The sequence below is a fragment of the Balaenoptera musculus genome, chromosome 1 (assembly GCF_009873245.2).
Source record: "Balaenoptera musculus isolate JJ_BM4_2016_0621 chromosome 1, mBalMus1.pri.v3, whole genome shotgun sequence".
In the NCBI taxonomy this organism is placed as follows: Eukaryota; Metazoa; Chordata; class Mammalia; order Artiodactyla; family Balaenopteridae; genus Balaenoptera; species Balaenoptera musculus.
In genome coordinates, this window is record NC_045785.1 from 69393938 (window position 1) to 69416419 (window position 22482).

The window sequence follows — 22482 nt, forward strand, 5'->3', positions numbered from 1 at the left end:
AAGATCCTTAACTTAATCATATCTGCAAAGACCCTGTTTTCATATAAGGTAACATTAACAAGTTCCAGGGAGTATGGTCTTGACATTCTCGGGAGAACAATTGTCAGCCTACCACATATATACATATATCATATATGTACACATATATAATCTCAAAGATCCCAGAAAACCAAACCAAAACAAACCAAAAAAAGCCAGCCATTTGCCCTTATTTGTACCTCCCTACCTGTGCTAAAGACATTGATGAATCAGTTGATTAAGAAGTTGTTGAGGGCTTCCCTGGTGGAGCAGTGGTTAAGAATCCGCCTGCCAATGCAGGGGACACGGGTTCGAGCCCTGGTCCGGGAAGATCCCACATGCTGCAGAGCAACTAAGCCCGTGTGCCACAACTACTGAGCCCGCGTGCCACAATTATTGAAGCCCACACACCTAGAGCCCGTGCTCCGCAACAAGAGAAGCCACCGCAATGAGAAGCCAGAGCACTGCAATGAAGAGCAGCCCCCGCTCGCCGCAACTAGAGAAAGCCCGCGTGCAGCACCGAAGACCCAACGCAGCCAAAAATAAAATAAATAAATTAAAAAAAAAAAAAAAGAAGTTGTTGAGTCATTCTGTTCAGTTTTTCTTCCGTTAGAATTTTATAAGCTGCTTGTTTATATTATAGCCCTTCTTTTTGTTTCTTTTCCTTAAAAAAAACTCTGTAAAATAGAATGAGAAGAAAAATTCTTCAAAAATCCTCAGGATCAAATTCTGTGATTGTATACCATTTTGAGTTTATTGTTGGTCAGCTACTATGGTGGAAAACATGTCTTGCACATAGTAGATGGTCAACATATATGTTTTCATAGTGAAAGCTGATCTGGAGCTAGAAACATGCAAAGTAATTTGTAACTTAAACATGTATAAACACACACACATGTGAAACATTATTAGGAACTAGCAAATAGTTACATTAAAAAGGGAATAGATTGGGAATTAATGTAAATAGTAAAGTTAGTGCACTCGTGAAGTTAATCCAAAAAAACTATTATATATTTTTGAATCAAATTATGCTTTATATAGTTTAAATAATAATTCTAGGGAAAAAATAGATATTAAATTATAATCTTAATCTAATGGGGTCATTTTGTATACATGCATTTATAACATTAAACAAAATGAAGTTTTAAGAACTATTTCATTGTCAGTTATTTCATTCCATTTATCTTTTTTCCATGAAAAAGTCCCATTTGTAAATTTTTTAGACCTTGTGAGGTTGAATTAAAATCAGAATACCTATTTTGTCACCTCAACGTTTCATCTCAGAAATAGGAAAAACTACAAAATCATGTACTACAGTGCAACTTCTGTGAAAAATCATCTTAGACAGGTACTATAATTATATGGAGAGCATGAACAAAAGAGGAGAATGTTAAAGAAAACTGAGGTACTCAAAACAAGTGTTGTTCTCACTAATCAAATTTCAAAATAACATACTTTACAGGGATGCTCTAAAAAGACAGCCTCTTTTAGTTTTGAATTTATGGAGGCTAAAAATTTGAACAAAAGCTTGTTGACATGATTTTTATAATCTGCCAACTGTTCGTATTAGTTGAAGACAAAAGATTTTTAAGGATTGCTCAAGCTATGAATCCAAGGTATAAAATTTCTTTTCAAAAGCATATTACAGGAATAAGATTTCTTTTTCTGAATTAAAATATTTGGTTTTTCCCAAAAGGTGAGTGCTGTTCTTGCATGTACCATCTGAAAATGAGAATATATTGAGTACTGCAATGAGTGGTTTAGTGACCTCAGAGGAAATTAGCCACTGACAGTGCTGAGAAATAATTGTTCTACAATGTATTTTCAAACCTAAACTTGTCTTCTATAACGCTTAAATGAAATAGGATTAATACAAAACTTTAAACATAATTTATTTTTTAATATGTGAATCATAGATGGTCATCAAACAGGGAAGATATTGGGCTTCAATCTCAGTTTTAGCCCAATATCGACTTAACACTCAACCTTTCAACATTCAGCCAAATTATATATTCAAGATACTTCTATCCTTCAGTCATATTGTAAATGTGTGAGTGTGTATGTGTGTGTTTGTGTGTGTGTGTGCTGAACAAACTGCTAAAAAATTTCATCAAAATTTCTTCTCCTCATGATTCCATTCTACCAGCATACAAACATGTTTTTATATCACTGTGAATGGGAAGGTGGACTGGGTTGGACATTTTGTTTGTGTTCAAATACTGGTACATTCTTCAGCTTATCTCAGATAACCTCTTCACCATCTCCAACTTGTCTAGTATTCATTAGTCTTCTCACATTCAGCTCTCTTCTTTGCTCCCTTCAAACAAAAATTAAAAAAAAAAAAAAAGTTCCTACCAGCTTACCAAAATGGCACTTGCCAAGTCACCAAAACTTCTGTCTTAACAAATACAAAGGTCAATTTTCTGTCTTACGTTCCTTGAATTGTCAGCACCCTATCTATGACAAGTCAAGGATTCCAGTTCTCTTGAATCATTTTGTTCAAACTTCCTTTCAGTCCTTGTTCTTGCTTAGCTTTCCTTCATCTCTGTTTGTTTTTACAATCTTTTTTTTTGTTAGTTTTATGTTACTTTTTGGCCATACTTCTAAAATTTTGTGCACCAGAGCTCTGTCCTGAAAAGCCTCCTCTAGTTATTTATTCTTTCTAGTTGATCTCATCCAGTTCCACGAAGTTAAATACTAGTCAGGCATTGATGGCTCCTAGAAAAACATCTCCTACCCTCATCTCTCCTCTGCCCCAACTCCAAGAAACTCAAATATCTATCTACTAGACTTCACTGTTTAGATGCCTAAAAGTCTACTCGCAATTAATATATCCAAAATAGAGTATTGATTCATTCTGCTGACTGTCTAGCCCTCAAACCTCTCATTTCAGTACATGGCATCACCATCAGCACAGTTGCTCAAGCCAAAGATTTAGGAGTGTTCCTTGAATCTTCTCTTCTATCACATACATAGACGCTATACCAACGATTTCTGTCAACCCTACCCTCAAAGTATATTCTCAATATATATCCACTTTCCTCCATCTCCAATTTTTAATTTAAGCCATTATCCTCTTCCACTTGAACCACTGAAACAGTCCATTGTTTGTGTCCTTGCTTTCATTCCATTTTTCACACAACAGCCAAAGTGATCATTTTAGTAAGTAAATTAAAGTTGCTTTAGTTCCGGTCATACCAGAAGTAGATGCTAGACAAAGATTCATGGGTGAGAATCTTATTTTGGAAGTAAAACAATATTTGGGATGGGAGTGGAGAAGTGAAAAGAGGAATCAAGACAGCTAATAAAAGACGTTATTAAGCCAGATACCTCCCTAGCTTCTTAAAGCTTAATTTCCCCAATAAACTCTGGATGATGGCATTTGGATTTATCCTACCAGAAGGGTGAGGGAGCAGGGTAGTTATATACGACAGTCATTGTCTGAGGGTGACTTTTCTGCACTTTCGCCTTCTTGTGTGAGAGCAGACCAGCCTTCTAAAGCTTCAGAGAAATCCCCAGGCAAAGACGTACGGACACAGGCAGTTGAAAGTCAGCTGAAGAATAGCTAAATGGTCAGGCCCAATGGATATGGACAGGGTACATAAGCCAAAATTTCCCTTCCTAAAACCCTGCAAAAACTTCTTACTTTATTTAGGAAAAAAATCCGAGCTCTCATGGTCTCATGGCTGACTTGCTTTTTCTTCTGTCAGCCAAGATCACCCACAGCAGAGCTTTCCTAAAGCAGTTTTTCTATACTGGTTCTCCTTCCAAACCTTCACCTGGAGTCCTCCTCATTCAGGACTCAGCTCCCTTAACATTGTATCAGTGAAATATCTCCTACCCACCCTAGTGAACTAGAGTAACCACAAATTCCACACTGGCACACCTTCGTTTTATTCTATTTATTTTATTTTTTCTTAGTTTTTAATCACTATCTCAATATATATTTATATTATATAACATTTATTCTCTCCCTGAGGAAAATGTAGGCTCCATGAGAAAAAGGAACTAGTCTAATTCAGCACTATGTCCCTAGTAATTTGAACAATGCCTGACACAGAGAAGGTGCTATAAAAATTTATGGAATAATTATTTTGGTTATTTAACTTAAAGTTAAATTCATTTTCCAAATGATATTTTTTTTTAAATATTGTTTGCCAAGGACACAGTATGTATTTGGAATTTGGGAACACAGCATCTGTGTTCAAATAACAGCTCCAGGATTTATGAACTGTGGACCTTGGACAAGTTACTTGGCCTGTCTCTTGTAGGACTTACTTAACTGTATTGTTATATCACATGATATAGATTATATATCATTAAAATTATTAGAATAGTGCCTGGAAGTTAGTAAGTACTTTTGCTTTTCAATAAATAGCTGAGTCATATCCAAATATAACTTTTAGATTAAGAACTGAATAAAAACTTGTTTTATGTTTTGAAGTAGAATGAGTACATTATTAACTTTGGAACCAAAATAAAGGTTGTTCTATTTTGTAGCCTTATGACTGAATTACTTCCTTTCTTGGAACTTCTTTCCTCATCTCTAATGGGGATAATAATGCCTATCATTTAGAGTTGTCATGAAAATTAAATAAGGTTTATGTCAAATGCTTGGCATATAGAAGTTGTGTCTTTCAGTGTTAATATCCTTTGCTCTACTCTCACTGCCATTAGTTATTTGTGTGATTTTAGAAAATCACTTACTCACCTCAGGCTTATGTGAAATAATCAGTGTTTTCCAAATACATCATGGGGGATAGGTTCTTCAAAAATTTAATATGTCTTTCTAATAAAAAACAAAAGGGACATGGAGGCCTAACAAGTGTGAAAATATTTCTTGTGACCCATATTTGAAAAGTCCTAATACATATTTATATATTATAATCTCTTACATATCTTACAGTAAAGAAAACTGATTAATTTTGTTGAGGATAAATTTATCAAACATTATTTCATAATAAAACATCTTTTTTCTCATAGAAGACCTATTAAGATCTTCAGAGGCACTGGAATTTTCTGCAAAATATCACCTAAAACCTTCCTGTTTTAATTTCTGAAATTCTGTGGCTTTCTTTTTCCTATTATGGCTACAACTTTTACATCATTTTCAGTAGCTTCATCCCAACATTTTCTACATTTTGGACATGATTCATTTTAGCTACGTTTTTTGCTAACTGCTGCCACAGACCTTGTTTATTGCATTGTACCCTTAGCCTACTTTCCATACCCTATTATACTGTAGTCATCTGTATCTCTGTTTTCAAACAATATCAACTTCTCATTTTAAATATTATACAAGTCAAAATATGCAGGGACTATAGGTAGTTCTGTAACTGACATCCAAAGGGCGTGAGGAGGGGAAGCAACAATTTCTTAATCATCCCATAGTGGCATAAAAGAGTTTTAAAGGAAAAAAAAGGATTCAAAATTTCAGAGATGAAAATGTCAAATGAGCTAGAACTTTTTTTTCAGTTTTTCTCACAAATTATTTTCTCCTTGTTACCAGTATTCTAGGGGCATGCAAGTCCTCCTACAGTATGTTATATTAAGATCTACTCAATCTGGTTATTAAATTATGCCATATTTTGCAGTGGTCCATTTTATATTAAAATATCATCATTAAATACCTCTCACAGTATACATAGAAGAATTTTTCTTGCCAGAATGTTGCAGAAAATTAGAAGATTTTTATACAGGAGGATATATACATATAATTTAGAAATAAAAAATAATTAAATAGGATTCTAATCCAGAAAATAAGTCTTAAAATCAAGTATAAATCTAATCTTACAAAATCTGAGTAAGTCTTATCTGCTTTTTAAATATCTTCATGGCTTTAATCCTTCGTGGTCTTTATAACCCCTGATTTCCTTACTGATAAGAATTTTCTTAACAGTTGAGGAGAGGGCAAAATACCAATACATTGAAATAAAGAATGATCAGATGCTCCTAGTGGTCACTCTAATGTCTTGTGACCTATTTTGAAAGAGGGGTAGATTGGCAGCTTGGGATTGACATATAAACAATGCTATATTTAAAATAGATAACCAACAAGAACCTACTCTATAGTACAGGGAACTGTGCTCAATATTTTGTAATAACCTAAACAGGAAAATAATTTGAAAAAAGAATAGATTTATGTATATATATAACTGAGTCACTTTGCTGTACAACTGAAACTAACACAACATTGTTAATCAACTATCCTCCAATATAAAATAAAAATATAAAAAAAAAAGAAAGAGAACTCATGCTATTTTTATGGAACCAAATCTTTCTAATCTTCTTAAATCTTTCTCCATCAATCACTTCCTCTCTTCTACTTACAATCTTTTCTTTTTTACTAAAATCGACTTTTATTCTCTACCTAAGTCATTCTCATGAACCCCCATTTTTTTATTGGAGTATAGCTGCTTTACACTGCTGTGCCAGTTTCTGCTGTACAGCAAAGTGAGTCAGCCATATTTGTACATATATCCCCTCTTTTTTTGGATTTCCTTCCCATTTAGGTCACCACAGAACACTGAGTAGAGTTCCATGTGCTATACAGTAGGTTCTCATTAGTTATCTATTTTATACATAGTAGTGTATATATGTCAATCCCAATCTCCCAAATCATCCCACCACCCCCCTTTCCCCCTTGGTATCCATACGTTTGTTTTCTACATCTGTGTCTCTATTTCTGCTTTGCAAATAAGATCATCTTTAACATTTTTCTAGATTCCACATATACGATATTTGTTTTTCTCTTTCTGACTTACTTCACTTTGTATGACAGTCCCTAGGTCCATCCATGTCTCTGTAAATGACACAATTTTGTTCCTTTTTATGGCTGAGTAATATTCCATTGTATATATGTACCACATCTTCTTTATCCATTTCCCTGTTGGTGGACATTTAGGTTGCTTCCATGTACTGGCTATTGTAAAGAGTGTTGCAATGAACACTGGGGTGCCTGTATCTTTTTGAATTATAGTTTCTCTGGGTATATGCTCAGTAGTGGGATTGCTGGGTCATATGGTAGTTCTATTTTTAGTTTTTTAAGGAACCTCCATACTGTTCTCCATAGTGGTTGTATCAATTTACATTCCCACCAACAGTGTAAGAGTGTTCCCTTTTCTCCACACCTTCTCCAGCATTTATCGTTTGTAGATTGTTTGATGATGGCCATTCTGACCAGTGTGAGATGATACCTCATTGTAATTTTGATTTGCATTTCTCTAATAATTAGTGATGTTGTGCATCTTTTCATGGGTTTGTTGGCCAACTGTATGTCTTCTTTGGAGAAATGTCTATTTAGGTCTTCTGCCCCTTTTTTGATTGGGTTGACATAAATCACAGCAAGATCTTTTTGGACCCACTTCCTAGAGTAATGAAAATAAAAACAAAAATAAACAAATGGGACCTAATTAAACTTAAAAGTTTTTGCACAGCAAAGGAAACCATAAACAAAATGAAAAGACAACCCTCAGAATGGGAGAAAATATTTGCAACTGACAAAGGATTAATCTCCAAAATATACAAACAGTTCATGCAGCTCAATATCAAAATAAGAACCCCCATTTTATACTGCATTTCTTTCTCTTCAGCTGTGGAAAGAATTTAATGATCAGATATACTTATATTCATTTTTTAAGAATTTTATTTGCAGTTTTTAGCTTAATTCTTAGAAGTAGATATAGTAATTAACCACATTATGAAATAAAATTTTGGGGACTCAGGCAGGATGAGAATATGCATAAACAAGGTTTGCTTCATAGATATCCAACCTGGTCAGTCACACAGGTTCATGTGCTCAAGAAGGGCTTTGTGCTTAGTTTAATGGTCTGCTGTCACTGCCCTGGAATTCTTAATAATTTTATCTTTGAACTTTTGTTTTGTGAATGAAGTCTGATGGGACAAAAGAACATTCATTTGAGCAGAGAAGATACACACACTAGGTGTGCACACTATCCTGTTTGTCTCCCAATTTGCATATAATGGTTCCAATGCCCCGCCAAGATCTCAGAATTCTGGTGGATCCATGATGCATGGGGGTTCAGTAAGACTCAAAACAAGTACAAATTAAAAGTATTAAGTGCATGACAGTGTAAGTGGGGAAACACAGCCATCGAGAAGTCACACTTTGCATCTGAACAAAAATTTGCTTCAAATGCAGAAAGAAACCAGTGTCATTCTAAGAAATATACATGACCAATGAACTCTATCATATTCTTTCTTACTCATGTTACTTCTCTGTTAGCCAAACACTTATGCTGATATTGATGACAGAGAAGGAAAAAGAAAAAGCAATATTTCCTTTACCTTTTAGTCCTTTCTTATTCAATAGTAAGTCACTGGCAGAGAATTTGATTGAATATGCATTATGCACATATCAACAAGTTGAGTTCATTTTGTGCAGGTTTCCACTATTTTACTAAGAATGAAATACACATGCATGTCTAAGCAACAAAATACAAAGTGGGTAATTTTGGTGATTCAACATATTAGTTAAGTACTTTTATATGTGCATTTAAAATTGACATTGCGCGTATAAAGATAAATGTTAAAACTCATGCTATAAATTAAAAATTTTTGTTTTCCTTTACTTACATCAATATTAAGTAACAAACTAAAAGTTGGACCTAATGTTAATGATATAAATTTATATTTATATTATTTACATTGATTTATACAAATGATATTCAATTTATATTTATAATACTGATATTATTGTTAATAATAGAATTAATAAAATAGCTTAATTTATATATATATAATTAAATTATTATATTTAGAAGTAATTGAAATAGTTCATCTCTATTTATGCCACCAACTCAATATATAGTAAATAGTTTAAATGTGTTTTATTTTATTGATTTCAATTTATAAGAGTTATTTTTAATTTATTCTACTTGATATATGGTTATAAATTGAAATCTATAAAGCAACATATATTCAAAGAAGCCTAGGATATATACATGAAAGAGGTGTATATATATACATATGTATATATATGCATACATCTAAATGATGTATAAATAATACATGATAGCATACTATACACTTTTCTTTTTCACTATTTTTTTAACGTAACAATAATTTCATGATAGTAGATGAAATTATTTCTAATTATTTTTTATAGCTTCACAGTACTCCCTTCTGTAGATGACATTTGTTCAACCAGATGGATGTTTGAATTATTTCCAAAATTTTTCACACAAATAGTTTGTAAAAAAACAGATTGTGGTCAATTTTTTAATAGTTTTACCAGTTTATCTTCAGGATAGACTTCTAGAAATGGGATTGCTCAGTTAAAGGGTAGAAATACATGTAATTTTGCTAAACATTATCAAACAATGCCCCCCCACCCCAATAGAGGCCGGGCCATTTTGCATTCCCACTAGCAATGTGTGATATTGCTTGCTAATAAAATATGCCATCAAATTACTAATTAATGCCTTGTCCAAGAAAATTGGGCAAAAGACATGAACAGATAATTTATAGAAAAGGAAAACTAAAAGGAGAAATAAATATTTAAAGAGCTAATCAATAACAAACAGAAAGTTAGGTTATTGCTACAAATTAGTACTTTTATAAATTTATCATATCAGCAAAAATGTAAAATCCTCATCATAACAAGTATAGAAAAGTTTTGAAGCTATTAACATATGTGTAGACATATTCGATTTACTTGGAGAACTATTGGCTTTATGTAGTCAAGTGACTATGTCTCCAGCTTTAGACCTAGCAATTTCATTTCTACGCATATATTCCAGAGAAACTTTCTTATATGTATACAAGGAGACATGTATAATAACATTTAATGCATCATTGTGTGTAATAGCAAGAATTTGTTAATAATTAAAATGTGTATCTACTGGAAAATAAGTAATTGTAGAGTGACATGATTAAATATCACCTAGCAATATAATCAATGAACTAGAATTTTAAAAATCAATGGATATTATAAAATCTTAGTTGTGTGCAAAAATAAAAATATATAAGTTATAGAACAATACTTATAATTCATGTGAAGTTTAATAACATGGAGATAACATATAATATACATATTCTATATATAAAGTACACAGGTTATATGTGGTACAAGTATATATGTATATAAGAACATATAGAAAGTTTATAATTATACTTCTGAAATCATAAAACTCTAATGAGTATATAAAATACAAAATGCATATATTAAATGCTAAAAGTAGAAAAGTACTTACAGTAAATATATAAATATAAAAACAGAATGATTAACAATAAATTTAGGATAGACAGCTTTAGGGAGGAAAGGTGATATTTTCTCTAAAAACCCTAACGTGGTAAAACATAAAATTTTATGCTAGGAGATGGGTATATTAGTGTTTGTTATACATTTCTCTATACTTTTCTAAGTATGAAATATTCCATTGTGGCAAAAATAAATCTACTTGCATGCACACATATATAATTATATAATCAGTAGGTAGATATCAGATGTCCAATATCAGACATATAAGGCTTTATTACTGGGGAAATTTAATTACTTTAATTACTGGGGAATTAGAAGGAACTTTTAAAATTCAACTTTGAAAAATAACTTCATTTTTTTCAACATAGCAAGACCTTGAATCAACAGAATTCAACTAAACTGAATCATCAACTAGCCAAAAATTATTTGGTTTATCTTGAACTTTCGAAGGATCTCATAAAATATAAGAAAATGTGTGTGTGTGTGTGTGGTGTGGTGTGTTTCATGAAAATTTTAGCTTTCTGGCTCAATCCTGGAGTCACTCAGTCAAATTTTATTAATCTTTACATCTGTGTCTCCAAGACAATACAATGTTACAATAAGAATTTAATTTCAGAATGAGGCCCCTCCAGGCACTACCAGATTCTCAATTATCACAGAGATTCAATTATCTTCACCTATGTTTTACTTATTAAAGTAGTAAACGAACTAATGCATTTGAGAAAGAAAAGAATTTTGACAACATTTTAAAGGAGTAGAATTCACTTGTTAAATGTAATTATTAGAAAATGCAATTAACCAGAACAAATTCAGGTTAACCAGGGTGTTACTATAATAGCGTTAAATTCCATTATGTCTACATTCATTATAATAAAATGTACCGTATAAAATGTAGACCATGAGTTCCCGGCTAAAATTTCTGAGAGTAAAATAAAAGTAAAGAACGGTCAGCATAAATTCAAGGTGTTTAATTGTATAATGCAGCAAGACATTCAGAGAAATAAATAGATCTGTGAGCATTAGAAGAACTCTGGGAAAATGTGTAAGGGGATCTTAGATTCTCAGGATTAGAAAGGTCCTTAAAATTTTAGTTAGTTTGTTTTGAAATCTTGCTGTGCATAAGAATGATCATAGGTGGGTTTTTGTTTGTGTATATGAAATATATATTTCTAGTGTCTTCACTCCTCTGAAGATTCTGATTCTGTTGCATTAGGTCAAATTCTATCATCCTTCAATTCAGTGTCCACCTTCTCTAGAGTTCTCACTGTGACTCTTGACACTGACACTGGCTCCCTGGACATTCCAGATTCCAAAAGCTCAGCCCCTCATTAACCATTCTCAGATTTACCCTCCATCCTATCCTCCTCTCTCCTATCATAATCTGACAAAGTTTAGAATGTTAGCATCCCAAGATTTTAGATAGGGTGTTACATTCATTACCGCTGACTCATTTTTATGTGCCAGGTATGTATTGAAAACCTACTATGTGATAAGTACTGTTCATGCTATATTCACTAAGTGCTATGAATATGTAAAGATAAATCAGATAAATTATTTAAAAATAAACCAGAAAAGATATAGCAGAAAAGTCAAGTATATGAGCTCTTTTATGTTAGAATCATTTATAGTCATATACATTTCTTAGGTAAAACTACATTTTTTTCACTGCATTTTTCTTCAGGTGTGATCTTTTTGTTTACTTTTAAACAAATTTAAAACTCTTTCACATAAAAATAAACTGACTTTTAAATTATATCATTTTCTTACAGCTACAATAGACATTGCCACTTTACTATTTCTGGATTTCCTATACTTTTGAGCATATGGGGAGAATCACACTTCACACCTTCTTTTTTCTTTTTATAAATTTATTTATTTATTTTTGGCTGTGTTGGGTCTTCGTTTCTGTGCGAGGGCTTTCTCTAGTTGCGGCAAGCGGGGGCCACTCTTCATCGCGGTGCGCGGGCCTCTCACTATCGCGGCCTCTCTTGTTGCGGAGCACAGGCTCCAGACGCGCAGGCTCAGTAGTTGTGGCTCACGGGCCCAGTTGCTCCGGGGCATGTGGGATCCTCCCAGACCAGGGCTCGAACCCGTGTCCCCTGCATTAGCAGGCAGACTCTCAACCACTACGCCACAGGAGAAGCCCCTACACCTTCTTGAATTTAGATATCCCCATATAACTTGGGCTGGCCAAGATGTGACATGTGCCACTTTCTGATGAAAGCTTTAAAAGTTGATAAATGATTCTCCATCTTTTCTACCCTTACCACAGTGAAAGGCAGTTATGCTACTTAAATTCCTGCATAAGAATGGTTCAGGACCTCTGGTGACCTCTGACGACCTCTGACAAATAAACCTCGAAGATGGTTTCTTACTCTTGCACAAGCTAGCCAATGCTTATATGTAAACTGTGTGTTTTTGGTTCTAAACTGTAACTATATTTCAATTAAGAAAAATCCTCTGTAAATGTATCTTCTTTATTTCATGATTTGAACTCATTTAGTATATACCTATGAAATAAGGTTTCCCCAATAGCATAAAAATCGGAAACATATTTTCAAAGCTACTTCCTAACTCACAGACAATAAAAATAAAATTTACTTCATGTCAGCATGTAAACAGGTTCTCTGATAAAGAATGTGATATTTGATTTCCATTCAATTTTCACTATTTTTTTGCACAATGTGAAAACTGTAGAATGTAAGGAGAATAAGAAAAAAAAAAAATTCCAGATCATTAGAACAGCAAAGGATAGATATTCATCCATTCATTCATTGCAGATTTGCTGAGCAACTACTCTTTGCCAGGAACCACAGATGCTATGCTATTTTCTTAACACTGAGGAAAATAAGTTAGGCTAAAAGTTAGGATTCTTTCAGAACAAATTGCAAACGTTTAACTGAAATTACAAATTATTGATTGATAAAGCTAAGTCCTGGGTAGAAGAAAAGAGTTACATTTTGTTAAGCACAGAGTCTGGACTTGTACTGTTAGAAGGAATTAAAGCTGATTTGCTTGAGTCAAGCCAAATGCTACCAAAGTTATAAGAATAATGTAATTTAGTGCATCTTATAATCAAAAACGAACTTAGGATATTGTCATTTAGCTTTAATTATAGATTTATTGATGATTCCTTGGAATAGTGAACGTCTATTGAAGAGGGGAAAATTTAGATTTTCCAGTTTGTTTTAATCTCAGTTTAGGGCAGAAGTTGCTGCCTTAAAACATTCTAAAAATTTAACAAAATAACTAATGGGTAAAAATAATATTTGAAGATTTTAAAATATGATTAAAATCATTGTGTCATTTCAATAATGCAATATGTAATGGGGCACCTACAAAAATATAAGATGCTTCCAAATGGAAAAAAGCTTCTGTAAGGAATGGGGCATGTTGTTTAAAAGCCTCCCTATTAATCTGAATACATAAATCCATGATCCCAACATTTTCCCACCCTATTCCTGTTTGGGAACTCCGGTCTGCCTTTGAAGTCCACTTGAGGGCAAACTTGCTCCTTGTCTTACCTTTATACACTAAACAAAAATCATTACAGATTTGAGTTAGCTCATATTGAAAGAGATGCATCACCTTTTGATATAGATTAATTTTTCAATAAAAAGACCAATCACTTTCAGAACCAGATATAGTTCAGCCAGATACATTATTCATTTAGCAATATCTATCACCTGTTAATTAAGACTAAATGTATATCGCAGGCTTGGATCAAATACATAATCTATTAAATATGTCAATACTGAATAAAACAAAATGTTAAATTGATGTTTCAATAAATGAAAGTTTTTATTGTAAAAGATTAGCATTTTAATTGTTAATTTTAGTTCTCTTAACAAAAGTATGTTGGTTCACAAGTAGCCTACTTGTGTTTGTTTATTGATGATGGCAAATAACATAGTTTATGAACGATTGCAGGACCTATGATTCTTGATTGCTAGTCCTCTCACAAACAGCAAATCAATATAAATGGGTCCAACATAAAGCAATAGAACTTTTTAAAATTTGCTAACTGATTTTATATATAGGACACTGGGAAAATTAACTGTTCTTTTTGGTGTCATGAACAAATTAGAACAACATTTTCATGTTTGTATGAAATTTATGGTACTTTCTTTTAAATATACCCTTACGTCCTAACTTCCCATAATAAATACTCAACAAGTTATATTCTAAATATCCTAAATACATACCAGATGTCACACTAATCATCACTGCAAATTTTAGCTGCTCTCAAAGAGCCACACCCAAATATTCCACTCCAGCTCAAGGAAACCTGAACTCATATGCACCTGTGTTAGGAGAATCCCAGAGGGACCTTTTTCACAGAGGTAGAGGCAAGAGAAAATCATTTATTTTTATAAAAGTCACAAATCCTGTTAAGTAGAGCCCTGTGAAGCAAACTTCAGATTTGCATTTCTAAATGTGCTTGTCCTTTCATAGGCTGACAGCACTAAAAAATACCTTCAATAGCCCATTTTACCAGTACTTGAAATATTTTTCAGACTGTATTTCCTTTTTTTTTTTTTGCTTCAGGTTTATTTGGAAAATACTTGTTATTTCTCATGGACTTCTGAATTTTTCTATTTCCTTCTTATATGTTTACTCCCTTCTCTAACTGGTAGAAATTGGCTTTGCTGAGTCTTTTTCACTTACGACCAAATTTACATCTCTATCAGGATTCTCCCAAACTTCGGTGCCCCAAAAGTTCTTTCCTAAACTCTACTTTGCTTCAGAAGTACCTCAAATCACATATTTCTTTTCTCTCTCTCTCCCTCCTTCTCTCAGTGTCTTTCTTTATATTTCAATCTACTATTTTTAAGAAACAGTTTCTGATGGTGTGTTTCTACCTTGCTTAACTTCCATGTTCTTTATCTGTAAATTTTATACTTTTTTTTTTTAATTAATTAACTTATTTATTTATTTTTGGCTGTGTTGGGTCTTCTTTTCTGTGAGAGGGCTTTCTCTAGTTGCGGCGAGCGGGGGCCACTCTTCATCGCGGTGCGCGGGCCTCTCACTATCGCGGCCTCTCTTGTTGCGGAGTACAGGCTCCAGACGCGCAGGCTCAGTAATTGTGGCTCACGGGCCCAGTTGCTCCACGGCATGTGGGAACTTCCCAGACCAGGGCTCGAACCCGTGTCCCCTGCATTGGCAGGCAGATTCTCAACCACTGCGCCACCAGGGAAGCCCTGTAAATTTTATACTTTTAAGGGAACATTTTTTTCCACTCAGCATCTTGGCTTAATCAACAGCAATTTCATATTTATATTTTTATTAACACTTTCATCCATACTTTTTTCTCCAATTTTATCAGAGATAGAGATTATTCTTTTCATGGTCATATGAGTTAAGTAGAATACCCCCAGAGCAGTTGAACTTTCTTGAATTAAAAAAAAAAAAAAAACGGAACCATAGATTACACAAGATGTGGTTAATAATTAAAGAGTTAACATTTGTGGGTGGTTGGCGAAATTGGCTTCATTATGTTATAATCCCGTTAAGCATGAGAATAGACATGGTGCTGTAAACTAATCAATAAATATTTAGGGTTCTCCACATATATGGATTTTAGGCAGTAATCAATGGTTTACTTAAACCAGATTAGGACTTCACGGCTTATATCCAATTACAAATGAAATCTTGGAATTTATTAGTTATATATGTCCAGTACTATACATAACATGTATCAGTTATGTATGTCCTAACATTCCTCTCAAAATGTCCCCTTTGTGCCAATTTACAACTCTAGAAAACCTTGCACAATTCTGCCTTCAACTCTGAAATTTACCACCATTACCCTGGATATATACTCCAGAGGTTTCTTATCTTCCATTAATGCAACCATCCCAGAATTTCCTTCTTAACATCAATATCCATGAACACTATTAACCCCTTCCATTTTGTTCTATGTTAAAAATCATAATAAGCAAATTACTCTGTATTCTCTAAATTTTCTATTCCTTATAAGGTTTAGCTTTTTAGGAAGAGAAAAAGAAATAGAATATTACAGAATGCAAGGGAAAGAAGGAACAGCAAGGTCCAATAACACCTCAAAGAACAATGAAAATAGGAGCTAAGGAAACACCTCTGAATTTGGAAATTGGGAGACACTAGCAATAATTTATAGAGTAGGGTCTATAAAGTGGTAGAGGGTGAGTCCCATTGGAAATGCTTAGGCAGAGTGGAGGACAAAGGGATAGAAGAAACAAGGACAGCAAGTTAGAAAGATGGCATATCAGTTGTTGGTTCTTTTTATTTTATTTTATTATTTTTATTTTAATCAATAAAGAAAATACCATGCTGGCAAATAAAAAGGAAAATAATTACAGGAGAAGGTAATGCCAATTACCTGGTAAGTATTGTATTAAGACGGAGAATTATCAGCCAAGCACAACTGAAGTATGTTTCTCAGAAAGAGGACTAGAAACGATGGAAGAATATAGTTACTACTGATTTGTGATAAAATGAACAAACACATCCTGTTAGAGAAACACACTCATTCATTCACTCATATGTTCCTTCATTCATCCAGCAAGTACGTATTCATACATTAATATGTCTGAAATTGCTATTCACTGGGAAATGACAAATAAGAAGTTTTGTCCTTGAAGTTGGTATATCTATGATTGGAGACAAACATGGAAGTAATGAAGTGGTAAGTGTACTAAATGCTTTAATAAAGTCAGAAACAAAATATATTGATGATGAAAAGTACTAAGTATAAAGAGGAATTGGAAAGATAAGGCACAGTTTTGCCAAATAAATATATTTTAAGTTAGGGTCTGTAGAGTGAATAGCCATTTACCAGGCAGTAAGTGGGAAAAGATATTCCAGGGCTAGGAGATAGTATGAAAAAAGCAAGGCAGAAATAAAGCAACTTTATCCATTTTGTAACTGCTTTATGAACCTCACTTTAATCACTGTGGAGGCCAGAGTAGTTGCTAGAGGAGTTCAATTTATAAACTTAAGGAGCATTATTTGATTTTTTTCTACCTGATCACTCTCCATTTTTCCTACTATGAACAGCAAAAGCAGTAAGATTGTAACTGTTAGTATCATTTGTTAAATATCAGTTGTTAACTGCTTGTTATAACCGTGCTTAACTTTTAGTATATTAATTCATTTGATCTTTGAAACAATCCTTTGAAACAATTGTGTAGGCATTATTTCCTCAATTTGTAGATGAGACAACTTCGACTTGAAGAGCTTAAGTAACTTCCTCAAAATATTAAACTAGTGAATGACAGAATGGCATGGGAATCCAAAACTTTGTGGGATGATCTGAAATTTTGTGGTCTAGTTACCACAAAATCTTGCCTTCATTAGTACAAAGACACTTGTCCCTATTCATCTCAATGGAAAGAGAGTTCAATATTAGAAAACTGACTCACTCTGCTTCCAAGGACAATATCAAGAAAAAAGTAAACCAAATCTAGACTTTGTATGCTATAAGGAAGTAATTTGTCCTTTCTTATGTTTTCTGATTATAGAAGTTATACATACTAGGAAACCTTCAAATAATGCACTCTCACATAATATCTATATTTTGTAAATACATGTGTGTATAAACGTTGTATATCTAGGCCCTGATTAGTTTGTGAACAGGGCTAAAAATACATGAATTTGTCCGAAAGTTTCCATATTAAATTAATGTGCATATGCAGATCATATGATAATTAAAGCTTTAATTAGAATAATGTGCTCTTCACATTCTTTAGGAGGATTAAAACCAAAGCAAGTTTGTAGCAACATCAAAACAGCCTGGGAAGTATTGGAACTTAGTTTAACCTCAGAGAAAGATGATTTACTTATTCCGTCTGCAGCTAAAAGTACCTCCCTAGCATGTTAAAAATGCAGACCATGTCGGGGAAGCCACAAAATGACTTGTTATAACAATGGATCTCAGAAGCCTGGGTTGACGAGAGCAACGTAAGTCTTAGAAATTTGTTCAGTTTCTCTCCAGTGCAACACCATTAAATTTAATTACAAAGAGAAACTTATTTTTGTTATACAAATAATATCCCCACATAGCCTAATTTAAACTAATTGCCTACACAGTTTTCATTCCAAGGGGAAAACACAACTAGAATAAGTGCTGACTTATGGAAAATGTCTTTAATTATATTATCACACTGAATTCTACTTTGACCCTTCTTCCAAAGTTTTATAATCAGAAATGTTACTGCAAAGTGTGGCATACCTGCAATTTGTAAAGCTTCACTCCTGCCTGACCTATTTTACCAGTCATTTTTCCTTCTAACATGGAAAATACCGTTTTCAGCGAAAGCTCTGAGTGTCTACAATGGGACATGAATACGTGTGCTATTTTTCTTTATCTTTACTCCTTGTCATCTTGTTATTTGTTAAGAGGAGAATAACTTACCTATGAATCTTGAAGTGAAAGAATGACCGATGACGTTGGGTCTTGGAGATTGAAGGATTTTTGCATACATGCCTGCCTAAGGACCAGACAGTGTCAAATGCACCTTCCATAGAACCCTGTGATGTAGCAACACTGGGACAAAGGGCTAGGCTCCTGATTTCTCTCACAGCATGGAAGAAATAAGATTTTTTTTTTTTTAACAGCTAACATTATTTATTTATTTATTTATTTATGGCTGTCTTGGGTCTTCGTTTCTGTGCGAGGGCTTTCTCTAGTTGTGGCAAGCGGGGGCCACTCTTCATCGCGGTGCGCGGGCCTCTCTTGCTGCAGAGCACAGGCTCCAGATGCGCAGGCTCAGTAGTTGTGGCTCACGGGCCCAGCCGCTCTGCGGCATGTGGGATCTTCCCAGACCAGGGCTCGAACCCGTGTGCCCTGCATTGGCAGGCAGATTCTCAACCACTGCGCCACCAGGGAAGCCCAGAAATAAGATTTTTAATTGGATTCAATTATGGCCTCGCCCGAGCCATGTCACTAGCTGTTATAGGGAGGTAACTTTTAAACGACATCAGTCAAGCTGGCTGGAGGACATTGCAACCCATCACTAACCCAAATCTTGATGACTGGTTGGAAGAAGGGCTCTTGTGACACCGATGGCATGAAAAAACAAAGCTGTCCACACAGTTACAATAACAGACATTACAGAGGCCTGCGTTTCAATTCCCTTTTAACTGTGGGTGGGGTAAAGGCGATCCAAGTTTTCTCGCTCCTGGTCTCGGTGCAACAAACATAGCCTCCTTAGGAAGTTATTATTTAAAGACTTGTATAGTAAACTAGCATACTTTAGACTCTCCAGGATTTTTGTTTCTCCCGTTCTGTGACAGACATACATGGTAAGGTGAAAATTTTAGGAGACTTTGGGAAGACCTCTGATGATGCTTTGTGAGCTTTACTTGGCAACATGCCTCAACAAGCCTTCTTTTAAAAAGTCAGGTGACTTTTTTTAAAGTTTGCTTCATTGAGACACCACAAAGTTCAGAATTGTGTTAAGACTGTGTTCTCATAAGATTCACTTTGTAGTTGGCTTTCTGAAAGAGCAAAATGCTGTGTGTAATGGAGATGGGGAAATTTCAAATTTAAGTCATAACAAGATTTCTCAACCTCAGCAATATTGTCATTTTGAGTAGAAGAATTATTTGTTGCAGGAAGGTTGTTCTGTGCATTGTAGATCTTTTAGCGGTATTTCTGGCCTCCACCCACTAGATGCTAGCAGCACCTCCCAGTTGCAACAATAAAAAAACAGTTCACTAGACATTACCAAATGTCTCCTGAGGGATAACTATGCCCCCAGTTGAGAACCATGGAGATAGCTATAGTTGCTTTTCCTCCATCTTCAAACCACTAAGTTATAACATGTGGAAAGGCCAAGTCAATTAGATCTTCAGCACAAATATTCTTCACCAGCACTCCCACCCTCTGTGCTCTGTATGGGGATAAGAGAGTAATTAAATTAAGCAGAGTGAAGAATTTCTCTTTGGTGGATTGTGTATAAGGAAACCACTCATGGAAAATGATCATGGGAAAGCAACAGAGTATCATCTGAATAGTTTGTCTTCTCTTTGGATTTTATAAGCCATTCATAAAGTTCTTCAGTGATAGTACACATTGATTTAACACCAAATAGGAGCTAGGAAACACCAGTCACTCAGAGGTATTTTGGAGCATGGCAGAGTCAAATCACACAGACAGAGGATGGTGTCTAGATGAATGGGCACACTTGAATGGTTGGTTCCTTTTCACATTAGAAAATGTCACCTAAATCACTGTGGGAGGAGAACAGACCAGAAATACAAAAACATTTAACTGGCAAAAATTAGATGGCAAAAGACAAATTATGTATTTTTTCAATATAAACTAGTATTATATCATTCTTTTTATGTTTGGGGAGGCAAATGTGAAAGATAAGTACAGTCTCAACACAAAAATATCTCAACTATTAAGAAATTAAAAATAAAACAAAACAAGCCATTACTCTAAAGAAGCAAAACTATTGGTGTCAGAACTAGGCTAATATACCATCTACTCTATTATGAACTTGCTTGAACCTTTGCAGTCATTTAAAGGAGGCTTCAATTTTTTTTCCGTTGAAAAATGCAGAAGAGATTGGATCACCTAAAACTCCTTCTAGCTTTGAATTATTATATTATGTTGTCTATTATTTACTGAGGCAGTTGCTTTTTTACTCTCTGTTTATGCATTAAATTCTCCAATTCACTATAATCATAATATTTATCAGTAATTTCATAGTTCTTGTCATCATTGTCCAAAGATAAAAAGGCCAATAGTTTCTTTGCAAGCCAACTTTTACATTTCTCCTCTTTTTCTCAACTTTTGTCAGCAAATATATGAAAACACTTTACAGGGAAATAAATGTAAAAAATAATACATTCATTTTTGTATTAAAAAAGTTTACAATTTGCTTTGAAAATGAGGCAAAGATAAATTTGTTGTTCTGCCAGATTTCATTTTGTAAACAGAGTTGTTATTCCATTGTTGTTGCTTTACTTTTGTTTATTTTGGCCATGAGAGCCAAGATTTTTATGTCATGATTTAATTTTTGATAAGAAAACTCATGCCCACGTTTGAGTACATGAGATCCTTCCTGACCAACTCCTAATCCCACCATGTTCCTGAGCCTGAGACAAAGATGACAAGTTGTTTTTGACTCACAGAAGTCTTGTTATGAATTTGGTCTAATAAAAAATGACCACAGGTATGACAGCAATTTATTGGATTATTATACTTCTAAATTTTAGTTTTGTAGAAAATTTGGCAGGAGACTATGGTCGTGCAGTGTTAAACACTGTTCAGTTTTGGTAATGGCTATCAACTTGGCTTTTTGGCAGTGTGACACAAAAAGTTCCATTACAGGGAATAGGCTTTACTGAAAATGCAGAGAAGGGAATGTTCACAAATTTGCTGATCTCTCTGCAGAATTATATGATATTCAGTGTTACTCCACAGAGCCAAAGCATCACAGAAAGTAGTGGAACTGTGTTTCTTAAAGTGGATCTGCATTCTGAGCCAGACGACTCTTCTGGAAATTGGAGTTAAAATATGTGTTTTAAAGATTTTCATAAGATAATTCACAACATTAAAACTGCTTAGTTGAGTGCTTGGCACATAGTGACCTCTCACTAAATGACAGGACAATTACAAAGAACTCATGTTTAACTTAGCTTTCCTCTCCTATCCTCATTTCTAGCTACAGCAGAGAAAGAACATATTTCATATTGTAACTTACATGATAGAAACCAGAGCTGACTATTCCACCCTGTGAAGATTTTTGCAGTGTCCTCTTAACTATCTCTCTGCTTCCACACCTTGTTCCTCTACAGTTTGTTTTAAACATAGCAGCCAAAAAGATCCTTTTAAACACAAATCAGATCATGTCACGCCTCTGCTCAGAGCCTCTGAATGTTCCACTGTCTCACTTGGAAGAAAAGCCGAAGACTTTACAGTAGCCTGTAAGGCTATTGCTACACCTTTTGGCCCCTATTACTTCTTACTACTATTTTCCCTGACTCTGTATTGGGCATTGCTCTCTGGAGAAACAGCAATGGGATTGTTACATGATTATTATGAGGACCTGGCTAGTGCACTTATGGAGACAGAGAAGTCCCATGATCTGTTGTCCAGGAAAGCTGGTGGCATAATTCAGTCTGAGTCTGAAAACCTGAGAACCGGGGGTGCCAATGATGTAAAAAACAGTCCAAAGGCAGAAGAAGATGAAATGAGATGTCCCAGTTCCAGTGGTGAGGCAAGAAAATAAAAAGACAAATTCCTCCTT